Genomic DNA, 12,784 nt, shown 5'->3' with positions numbered 1-12,784 from the left:
TTCTATCACGCTAAGCTAAACACTTTTCTACAAACCAAAGAGCCCTGAAAAATCGATAAATAAGTTGAGGTATAAAACAACACATTCTTATTTTACTAACTTAGATGCACTTAGAGCTTATGCTCCCACTCCTTAATTTCACAGGGGAATTTTAGGGAAGGAACCACTGTGTGTGGACATGTGACATAATGAAATATGTTTTCTTTTTCTGCTTTGCCTGTCATTCTGCGCATAAACTAATCTGTAAGAAAACAAAATCTGTCCTCTTCTGATGTCATTTTAAGTCCTTTATAACCTTCAGAAACTGTGTGGAAGAGTCTGAGAAGAATATTAAATATAGAAAGAATCCTGTGATAGCATAGATTAATCCAATAATAAACTTTTAAATTAATGACTGTTAGAGTACAATTTAATAATTGAGTAAATGACTCAATTCCTATTCCTATAGACCTTTTGAGATATAAATTTCAATTCAGTATTTCTCTGGCACTCTGAAAGTAAAATACATATGCAATTCAATGCTAATTTTTGGTTCTCAAAGACTTTGTAATAGACCAATTCACTTATCTTCCTCTTCTTTGCCATTTATTTCAATTGAATAAATACAATACATTTCTTTCCTGTTTTGATTGAATGAGTGAGACAGAATATGCCTTTGTAATTTCTGCATTCATTAATAGAATGACTGTTCTTAGAATAGACAAAAGAGAATAAAGAATTTATTTCAAAATTAACAGGTATAGATTCTAGTATTTTTTTTAAAATGAGGATGGAGGCTGATTAGTCATATAATAGTTATTCCTAACCTATAAGCATTCTAGCTAATTTATACATGAAATTTATAAATTTATATATGGAATTCATTTTAATATACAAAATTTGATAACTTCTAACCTATTTCATGATTGTAAAAATATGTAGTGGATGAATTTATAAAAATTCTCATATATCCATAAAATAAAATAACATGAAGCTACTAAAATTATGACACAATAGTATATTCAATGTCAGGAAAACATGTTCACAATTACTAAATGCACACAAAGCATGTATACAACAAAATAGAATCAAGCTTTGTACCAAAAAGTGCATAAATTTTAAGTCATATACATTCAAAATTAAGCATTTTCTAGTGAAAAGTCAAATTCTGTACAGTTTTCGTTGTCTGTTTTTAGATATCTGTACTTTCTTCCATGAAGGTATGTCATTTTTATGAGGACACAAACTAAAGGAGCAAACCAACCAACACAATACATTTTTTAAACATATAACAAGAAACAAAGCCAAACTACTCAGAACTCTGCTTCCATAAAATTCCAGAAGGAAAATATACCCAGGCATAATCTATTTGATAGCCAACATCAGGATAAAAGAGATACAACTTTTATTATTGTAAGACAAGCAATGGGAACTTTGGCATCAGGATAAAAGAGATACAACTTTTATTATTGTAAGACAAGCAATGGGAACTTTAGCAGTAATATAACGTTTAAAAGTAACCATTTGCAATTTCAAAATAGTTCAGTTGATTTCTTGTACGTCCAGATGTGTCTCATATAAGCCAACACAGTGTGACTAAAGTTAACTTCAATGACATGACAATTTTTGTCTGTATTGAAGTAATTTGCTTAATCACAGAGTGTCTCTTTCATACAACATAGAAGTCCAGCTACATCTTTCAGGTTTTTGATGGTTGTTGTTTAAATGTATAGATGTGTATACATATTTTGGAATGGGGAGTGGAATTGGAGTTAAAGAGAAGGGATAGTTTGCAATGAAGCATCTTCAACTGAAGATGTTTTGGTTATTTGTTTCTGCATAACAAAACACTCAAAACTTAGTGCCTTCAAATGGTAGCACCTCTTTACCTTTCATGACTCATGGATTGCTAAACTTAGTTGAGTAAGATTTGCTTGGGGTTTTCAAGCAACTGAAATCAGCTATTAGATGGGACTGCTGTCCTCTGAAGACTGTGCTGGAAGCCCAAGGACGCTCACTCATATGGCTGGTAGTTGATACTGGCTATCAACTGGCTGACTGCTCAGCAAGCTAGTTCCAGATCCTGCACATAATTTTTCAATGTGGTCTGAACGTCCTAAGATGTGTTGGCTGGATTCCAGGAGGTTGTGTCCCAAGACCAAGAATTCCAAATAATCCTGGTAGAAGCCACCAAGTTCTTGATACAGACTCTGAGGTGTGCCTGGTCACCTACACCACCTCTGGTTACGTAGCCAAACCCAGACTGAAAGTGAGGGGAGAATATGGAATGGGACAACCAGGAGCAGATGCCTGGGGAAGGGGATACATGAGAAAAAGCCATTTATGGAATATAGATACTTCATTCAGAAAACTTTTATGCCATTTTAAATTTTTATTTGACTGCTTAAAAAGAAATACTACTCTTACTGAAAGTAATGCTCAAAACTAAATGGACCTGCAAAATTTGATTATCATCTCAAAGTGCTTTCAGCCCCATCTATCCTCCCTGGTGTAATTGCTTCCTGACCATTTCTATTCCTTTTTCTAATTCTTACTTTCTTTACTTTTAATCAGTTGTTATTTTAATAATCAAATGACATCAAGAGAAGTGAAATATCTAATATGATAACAAAAACACTGGTTCTTAAGTGAAGCACATATTCTATAGGCACTGTCAGTTATAAAATAACCATATACTGGGTATGTATAGACATTTGAAAAATGTAGCGTATTTTGTTTAAACATTCAGATTGTTCTAATATAGTTCCCTCTTCTCTTCAAGCATACTACTTAATTGTCTCCATTATTTGTTGAGCTAGACCATCTTTCCTTCTTAATCCTTACTCTTGTCTTTTGAGATCCACTGCCTTCTTGATTTATCCTTCAAAACTCCGATCATCCCTTCCCATTCCACATTTCCTGCTCTTCTTCTTTTATTTATAGCTTAGACATAAATAATCGATTGTTCTTTATGAGTCAGAAATAATTATGAGGGATATTTATGGTATAGGAGGAGACAAAAAGCATCAAGGTAAGCAAGTATAAGAAGAAGTCAATAAAATAGTATATGCAGGAGAAACTATAGTTTATTTGGGCTTGAATGGGATTGAGAATGAAGCCTTCATGAGGAGATAATCAGCAAAGGAAGTATGTAGAAACAAACAACTAATTTCATTCTTTAATCAAAAAAAAAGTAAGGATAGCCAAGAACTCAGTAAGGATTATCACAAGTGGAGTTAACTTTAGTTGCCTTGGCAACAGAAGCAATATCTTATGCTAGGAAGATCATGGTGATAAAAACACACATAAATGAAGTAAATAGTAAGTAAGACCCATATAAGGCTGGTTCATCCTTGGAGATTGCTCATGGAGAAATCTGGCAGGATTTTCTGCTAAAGGTCATGTAGGAAGAACATAACTAATTTAGTAAAGAAAGAGAGAGACCTCCTACCTTCCCAATTCCCCAACCTTTCCACTCCCCTCCCCCCAGTCAAGTAAACAGCTTACCTCTTTGTTTTAAGTCAGTGCTAAATAATCAATCATGTACAGTAGTTGTGAATGCTCCTGCTGCTTTCGCTAATTTAGAAGGCATTGATGCATAGAAAGCAAGCCTAGAATTCGAGGACCTCTTCCAAAACGGGAAGAAAGTAGATCCTCTTCTCCTGGTACTCTGCATTGTGATTCAGAGCAATCTAGGCAGCTCTTATTTATATATCCCTTCTTTCATGACTCTGCTTGGAAGGCCATGCTCTGTGCAGAATGGAAGTATAGATACAGTAAAAAATCTGGCCTAGCAAGAAGCAAGAAATGTAAGCAAGTTTCTGTGGGGACTCTGGTAAAAAATGGTGTTCAACTAGATTGAGAAATAGTGTCCAACATGACAACTGGAAAGGAATTTCTGAAAGAGCTCGTCAATTTCTAACATTTCAGGTCAAAACATGTTGATTCTTTAATAGCATCATGTTAAAAAAAAAAATTGAGGTGGTGCACTTTTAAAGTCCCAAACTGGTCCTTTGGGGTAAGTTATTCAAATGGTGAAATAGAGTTATTCTAGAGGAGAAAAATGTAATCTTAGAAAATCTATGGTTCAGGAGAAAAGGGTCCTTGTAAAAAGTTTGCCTCTAATAATGGCTGGGAGGAAAAGGCAGACAGCAAAGATAAAAGATAAGGAGATCCCTCTGGAGGATTCAGCTGATGCGAAGACTGAGATGGAACACGAAAACAGGTGTGACAGGAAAGTAACGTTCACTTCTACTAGGAAGACAATATACAAACACAAACGTCAGCTTCTCTAGTAGGTTATTGGAGCCCCACTTCCCAGACTTGTAGCCAGCTATCCTTGACTGGGGTAGCTGAGGAAATAACTATCACTTTTAGGAGAGACTGCTTTCCTGAAAAATAGGTACACATATCTGAAAGTTGTCAGCAATACCGGGTTTCTATACAAGAGAAAAAATAAATAAATGCCAAAGATGTTGCTATAGAATCATTACTTGTCTTCTCTTACTACGCTGATGGACAGTGACTGTCATGGGGTATGTGCTAGGAGGACTTGATAATAGGGAGAGTCTAGTAACCATAATGTTCAAGTAATTATACATTAACAATATCATACTTCCTTTGCTGATTATCTCCTCATGAAGGCTTCATTCTCAATCCCATACAAGCCCCCCCCAGAAAAGCCAAAGATGATGATATGGAAAAAAATGACAGCATAATTAAGAAAAATTCTGGTTTCTATTAACCTTCTCTGAGATACCTAAAGAAGAGAGTGATTCCAAGAAACTGTATTTCTACAAGAATCCTGTATAATACACATTTCATCTTATATATAAGAAAGTCGGCCTTAGACACTGATTTTTGTAATAGTAGTATAAATCATTTTGGTTAAAATTAGTATTGAGATATTTAAGAGTTTTCATAAGTAACAATGTATTATTTCTATGGACTAATGGTAATTTCCTTTAGACAAAATGTCTAAGATGTGTAAGAATATGAAGATCTGAATATATCTGCATTTCCAGACCCATCCTTAATTCTCAGGTATTAAAAATTAAATGGACACCTATAATATTAAATAACCAAATAGTATTTTTTCTAGAAGATAATATTCCTGCCTAAGACTTAAGAGGAAGAAGTTAACACTTTACCTCTTGGTTTTATAAATCTAGTAGAAAAACAAACCATACACTTAATTATATACATACAAATGTATGTATGTGTATATATATTTGGATAATTATGGTATCTTGGCAATATCCACAGTTTCTGTGATTTCTAAGATGAAACACAAAGCAGAAACAATGCTGTAACAATACCTACAATGTTCTCGTGAGCAAAATGAGGAAAAATGCTTAAGACAGAAAAGCATATCTTGAAGAAAGGATGTTAAATGAAAAGGAGTCAGCAGAAAGTGTTGTCAGCACATTCAAGGAGGAGGTATAAAGTTAAGTTCAGGAGTGTTGGCACTACGAGTTCGGGAGAGGAGCTGCTGGGGTAAAGACCACAGTAGTACCCATGTTACACCAGGCTTCCGACCCTCGTCCTAATGAGACAGGGACCGTGAGTGTAGTCAGAGTAGGTTGAGGGCCTCCAGAAAAAGCAAGGCAGGATATTTGCAGTCAGAGCAATGTAACTGCATGTAAGGAAACCCCCTACTAAAACTCTGTGTTAAACACTCAGCTCTAGAATCGTTCTTCAGTGAGATCAGTTAATATACCCCAGATAAAGAAGAGTAGCACTTGTTTTTATTATGCTGATCATTTATAATCATGTGTAAGATTTACCTTAACATTGTAAAAGGCCCAAGCCTACGTGCTGTCTTTCCTCCTTCAGATCTGATGAGGTGATTTTGCAAACTGGGCAACTAATTTAGCAAGTAAGCCCAGGTATAAACAACACAGTAAAAGGCAAGAAGGATTCCACCTTAAAGATAAGATTGCATTTTAATACCCAAGAAGTTAAGACGTTAGAAATTCTTAACTTACTCTTTAGCAAACAGTACCTCAGTCCACCTTGGGGGGCTGAGCAGGTGGCCTTATTTCATATGCCCCCAGACCAAGATGCTGGTATCTCAGGGAGAAACCATTAGAGCAGGAAGTTACTTGTGTTAAGTTAATTCTAAATATTCTGGGACCACTTAATAAGTCTACACTCCTAAGCTTTTTTACATGTTCTCAAAAAATCCTCAACTGACTGTAAAACCCCTAGACAAAGCACACCCCCCCCCCCCGGACTCTCTTATCCCTTCCTGGCATGAGTCAGGAGCTCTGTCCTCTGACTTTATCTCTAAATAAAAGCCTGTACCTTGCTCTCCTACCTTGAGTGTTTGTGAAGCTCATTCTTCGGTTTCATGAACAAGAACCTGGCATCACTAAGAAAGGCATGACCAAGGCCAGGTAGAGAGGAAAGAAGCAACTGAACAGAGGAGAAAACAAATTAAACACAACTGAGTAAAATTAAGCTATGCACCCCTTGCTCACAAGCAGGAGGGAAGCCACAAAGATGACAGGGGGGATGCAGGTTGAGATGAAATTTTTCTAATAGTGCAAATATCCCCAAAAGGGTTTCCCCAGACATAGTATAACCAAGGTATCTTGGCATCCTCCCTCTGGGGGCCTGCAGAATGAACAATGTAATGGCCTGGGGAGTAAGTGGAGGCTTTTTGTACGTGTGTATCCCCTGCCTGAAGGCAGCCAGTAAAATGGGATTTAGTGTTACTACCCTAGAATAATTAATCTAAGCATTTCAATCCCCAGAGATCACTTGGTTGCAAGTCACCTGAAACCTATCTTATGCAATAAAGAATTCTATAATGAACCAAGTCAGAGGAAAAGCTTAGTTGGTCAAAATAGTAATATGGTTGAAATTACATAGTCAGATATGAATATTTAAGCACATTCCACTGATTAAATAAATATAAAATATTCTTTATAGTCTGGATTTTATATATTCTGATTTCAAGAACTACTTTTTTCATGATTTTTTTTTATTGAGAAAATTAAGAGATCAAGTTTGTTAGGGTTGACTATTTTTTCAAAAATTATTATAATAGTCTCATTTTCCTCAAATGACATAAAAAACCCATGAGACTAATTGATAACACTATTGAAATTCTAGGCTGAATATCAGAAATTTCCAGACATGGTATTTGGTTGAAGGCACATATAAATGGCCTTCTGTTTGGACATCAGTATATTGGATGAATGATCTAGTTAAAATAAACACTCACTCAGAAATGGGACTGTGCTTCAAACAACTAAGATTAAGACAAAGGAAATTGCCAATGGTGTGCATTAGCAATCAGGTGAAAACAAAGAATAGAGTTTCCCAACTGCAGCTGCTGAAATTATGTGAGAAGAAAATTAAACAAAAAGCAAATCCTAAATAAACAGTATTAAAAAAAGCAAAGAAAATAAAAACAACAAAAAGCAAAAAAGAATATTACTAAATCTCAGTGTTTAGGAACATACATTGTCCTAAAATATAAGAACAAATATATTAATTTGAACCTTGAATAATAAGTGTAAGGTTGAAGGCACTGGGGGAAGGGGTGAGCATGTCCCACACTGATGACGTGCCAAAGTCCCCGGCTGCTGCCCCTCCCAACCTGAAAAATGCACCTTAGGCTAGACAAACCTCGCACCGCTGTAAATCTAAGCTCTGCCTCCCCCTACCTTCTTTAAAAACTCGCTGCCTGTCTACTTACGTGTAACTTTCCCAGCCTCCATTTCTGTAAACTGAGAAACCTCGCCCAGGAATTGCATTCAAATAAACTACCTGGCCCTTTGTTGCCTCTCTTCACCTGCTTATTTCGGCTAGAATTTATCTTACAATAAGAAGCATCAACTATAAGGGACAATATGTCTAGACACATTTCTAAAGCTTTATTTTACTACAGTCACTACTTAACATACTTTTACAGAATATTCAAATTAAATGACCCACTTTACAAGCCCTCGCTAGAGGTACAAAGACATCCTAGTACACATGCACACAAATCACACATCTTTTTGTTGGACTGAAATGATCATTACCTACTGATTCCTATAGCTGAACCAGGAACAAGGTAATTTATAGTTTGTACTGATTCTTCCTTCAAAAATTTTTTGAAAGTTAAGAAATATAAAAGGCATAAAAGACATAAAAGAAAGATGTCATAGCTCAAAGTGAGAACTTAATTGTAGCTGAGAGAACTGTAGTGATCTTGGAATGAACTGAGCATGAAAATGCAACTATTTTAAATAGTGCAGCAATGCAAAAGCCCGTAAGGTTTTTAGAAATACCATTTTGTTCATTTTTTGTTTTGCAGCCTTACCTCAGAGACTAGTAAGTTTATACAGCTCACACAATAATGTGGATTCATAAAAACAGTTTTCTTATGATCTCAATAATAAATATATTGCTGACACTATGGGAGATACCAGGTTGTTCATGTTTAAACAATTGATTACTTTTTTGACATACAAAAATGGATCATAGACCTGAAGCAATTTAACTTTAATAATTCAAATAGCATCCTTTTCTTGATCACAGAGATTTCTAGAAATAATATAAGTTTATAGTGAATCAAAATTAAAGCTATATTTTTGGCTGGATTATTTTTGCTAGGTTATTTATTTTACAGAATAAGAACACATCAAAAAAAAGTCTGTCTGCTTCTTGTCTGATTCTGGTTTAATGTAAGTGCTATATGAATCAGAGACAAAGTACAAAGACCACGTTAATGTGCAATAAACAAATAAAATAGGCTATTTCTTGATTAAGCATTAAATAGGTGAGTAAAATTTTATAGAAAAGTGATGATTTAGAAACATTATGCCAAGTTTAGAAGTAAGGAATGGTCAAGGGAAGGTGAAAAATTTCATATCCTATTGTTTTCTGAATTGTCAAGAAAAAAACTACTACAAAGTTCTCTCCCACACTTGCTGATATTCCTTGATTGTTGCTAATAAGGTAATAATAAAAGATAATAAAAATATTATCTATTTTGTATGTATATTTATTATTAATAACTTCCATAGTCTACTTCTCAACTTTCCTAAACTTCCACTGTGCAATCTAGAAGCCCTTTACAAGCACATCTCTTTTTACTGTATTTTACTTTATTGCATTTCACAGATACTGTATTTTTTTTTACAAACTGAAGATTTGTGGCAGCCCTGCATCAAGCAAGCCTATCAGCTATTTTTCCAACAGCATTTGCTTATGTTTTCTGTGTCACATTTTATTAATCCTCACAATATTTTAAACTTTCATTATCACTATATTGTTATAGTGATCTGTGATCTTTGATGTTACTATTGAAATTGGTATGGGGCACCAGGAACCATGGCCATATAAGACAGCAAACTTAATTGATAAATGTTGTGTGTGTTCTATTTCACTGACTGGCTTTTACCCCATCTCTCTCCCTCTACTCAGAACTTGCTATATTTCCTGGGACACAACAATATTGAAATTAGGCTAATTAATAAGCTTACAATGGCTTTCAAGTGTTCAAGTGAAAGGAAGAGTCCCATGTCCCTCACTTTAAATCAAAATCTAGAAATGAGTTAGCTTAGTGAGGAAGGCATGTCAAAAGTCAAGAGAGGCTGAAATGTAGGCCTCTTGCCATAAACAGTTAGCAAAGTTGTGAATGCAAAAGAAAAGATCTTAAAGGAAGTTAAAAGTACCACTCCAGTGAATACATGATGATAAGAAAGTGAAATAGATATTGCTGATATGGAGAGCGTATGAGTGGCCTGGATAGAAAATCAAACCAGCCATAACTTTCCCTTAAGCCAAAGCCTAATCCAGAGCAAGGTCCTAATTCTCTTCAATTATGTGAAGGCTGAGAGGACTGAAAAAGCTGCAGAAGTAAAGATTGAAGTTTTCAGAGTTTGGTTCATGAAGGTTAAGGAAAGAAGCCATCTCTAAAATGTAAAAGTACAAGGTGAAATAACAAGTGCTGATGTCGAAGCTGTAGCAAGTTATCCAGAAGATCCAGTTAAGATAATGAGAGATTAAGATGGATACATTAAACAACAAATTTTCAATGTTGACAAAACAGCCTTATACTGGAAGAAGATGCATCTAGGACTTACATAGCTGGAGAGGAGAAGTCGATCCCTGCTTTCAAAGCTTCAAAGGACAGGCTGACTCTTGTTAGGGGTTAATGCAACTAATGACTTTATGTTGAAGTCAATGCTCACTTACTTAGAATTTAAAAATTCTAGGGCCCTTAAGTATTATGCTAAATCTATTCTGTCTGTGTTCTCTAAATGGACAGACAAAGGATGAATGACAGCACATCTGTTTACAACATAGTTTATTGAATGTTTTAAGACCACTGTTTGGAACTACTGTTAAATAAAAATACTCCTTTCCAAAGGACAGCTCATTGACCATGAGCCTAGTCACCCCTGAGCTCTGATGGTGATGTACAATGAAATTAATGTTGTTTCCATGCCTGCTAATACAATATCCATTCTGTAGCCCATTAATCAATGAGTCATTTTGAATTACATTCAGTATAAATTGGTCATACATTTTGAATGTGGTCAGTCTTATTATTTAAGAAATACATTTTGTAAGGCTACCTGCCATAGATGTGATTTCTCTGTTGGATCTAGGCAAAGTAAACTGAAAAAGTTCTATAAAGGACTGACCATTCTGGATGCCATTAAGAACATTTGTGATTCATGGAAAAAAGTCAAAATATCAATATTAATAGAAGTTTGGAAGAAGTTGGTTCAAGCCCTCATGGATGACTTTGAGTGGATCAAGATTTGAGTGGGGAACGAAACTGCAGATGTGGTGGAAATAGCAAGATAACTTAGAATTAGAAGTAGAGCCTGAAGATGTGACTGAATTTCTGCAATACCATGATAAAACTTGAATAGATAAGTTGCTTCCTAAGAATGAGCAAAGAAAGTGGTTTCTTGAGATGGAATCTGCTGGTGAAGATTCCATGAACACTGCTGAAATGACAACAAAAGATTTAGAACACTACATAAATTAAGTTGATAAATCAGTGGTAGGATTTGAGAGGATTGACTCTAACTCTTAAAGTTCTACTGTGGGCAAAATGTTATCAAACAGCATCACATGCTATAGGGAAATTATTTGTGAAAGGAAGAGAGAATTAATGTGGTCAACTGTACTGTATATTTTTAAAGAAATTGCCAGAGCTACCCCAAACTTCATCAACCACCATTCTGATCAGACAGCAGCCATCAACATCAAGAGAAGACCCTCCCATCAGCATAAAGAATCAACTCACTGAAAGCTCAGATCATGGTTAGCATTTTTCAGCAGTAAAGCATTTTTTAAATTAAGGTGTGTACATTGTTTTTTTTTGACTTAATGCTGCTGCACACTTAAGAGACTACAGTGTAGTGTAAATATAATATTCATACGCACTGGTGGATCAAAACAGTCATTTGACCACTTTATTGCAGCAGTCTAGAACTGAACCTGCAATATTTCAAAGGTATTCTTGTATGTGGTTGAAAGCAAAAATCCCTGTGCATGCTGCAATTGCTCAGGTAACACACTGTTGAAGCAAAATTTTCAGTGGAAAAAAATTAAACAGGAGACAGCTTTATTTAAGGCTATTACAAAAAGGGAGAGAAGCTAGAACTCTGAAATGAAACACAGGTGGGAGGGTTCCCAAGGGCTGGGAAGAGCCAACAGAAAAGTGCTGGAAGATATAAGTGGGGTGTTTGGTCAATGAGATACGTTGAGCATATTGAGTTGATCAATGGTTTTTCCCTGTGATTAGATCATTTGTGCCTGCTAATTTGCACCCCTGGAAGCTAGGCTCTACCTTCCCACAGAGACTGAGAAATAGGGGTGCTATTTCCTTATGATTACTTTTCAGAAAGACAGCCCTCAGGTTCTTGAGAAAGACAGTGCTGGGTTGCGAAACTGGCAAGAGGCTTTTTATAAAGGTTTACATCTTAAAGGGGCAGAGAAATAATTTACAATTGTAAGTTTTCTAAAATAAATGGTAGGTCTAATTAAAGGGAGGTTAGGAATCTATTGTCAGGAAACATAAAGTTTAGTCAAGCTGAGAGAAACATTAGGGCCGTCCTGGTCAATACTCTCTTTCCCTCAGGCTCTGTTGTCTTAAATGCAACCAGAGTTTCTCTGAAGACAGTTTATTTTTCTGGTGTATACTTATTATCAGGAAAGAACACTGTGATAGAAAGTGTGACAGTATTCTCATGTGCGTGCACTGATTCATTCTCAGTTGTATATTCACGGTGGAGTCTCTGTAAATCTCTTCGGTTCTCCTGTTCAGCTCTCTCATCCCCAGTATTCCGTTTTGAAAACCAGAACCACCTTAGTTGTCCTGAACTCAGAACTACATCTGCTCAAAACAGGGTCTCTGCCAAGCTTTCACTGGTTTCTTTCTCCAAGCACTACATCCTAAAATGTTTCTTAAATCAGCTAGTTGGGACAGTCATAGGGATGAGCCTGGATGTTTTGTTTTTCTTTTAATTTAAATTTTTGTACCATCTCTGAGGATTATGCCCTGTGTCTTATAAACTACTGTTTACATACTTATCTTCTTTTGGTGGGGAGGAAGAATGTTTCAATTAGTTCCATATTAAACCAAAGCAATTTCTTCATTTATTTAAATCTTTTTCATATTTGTGAGTTACATTCAGATGCCACCATGCTAAGACTTAATGAATAATGTAAAATATACTAAAAATAATTTTTGTAACTTTCTAATGGGATGCTGTATTTTTAAATACTACTTAATTTCATATTAATGGTATACATCTTCTGCCCTCCCAAAAGAGAGCATTATGAA

Source organism: Manis pentadactyla, chromosome 5, assembly GCF_030020395.1.
Source record: "Manis pentadactyla isolate mManPen7 chromosome 5, mManPen7.hap1, whole genome shotgun sequence".
Lineage (NCBI taxonomy): Eukaryota > Metazoa > Chordata > Mammalia > Pholidota > Manidae > Manis > Manis pentadactyla.
Note: the sequence above shows the minus strand (reverse complement) of the source record.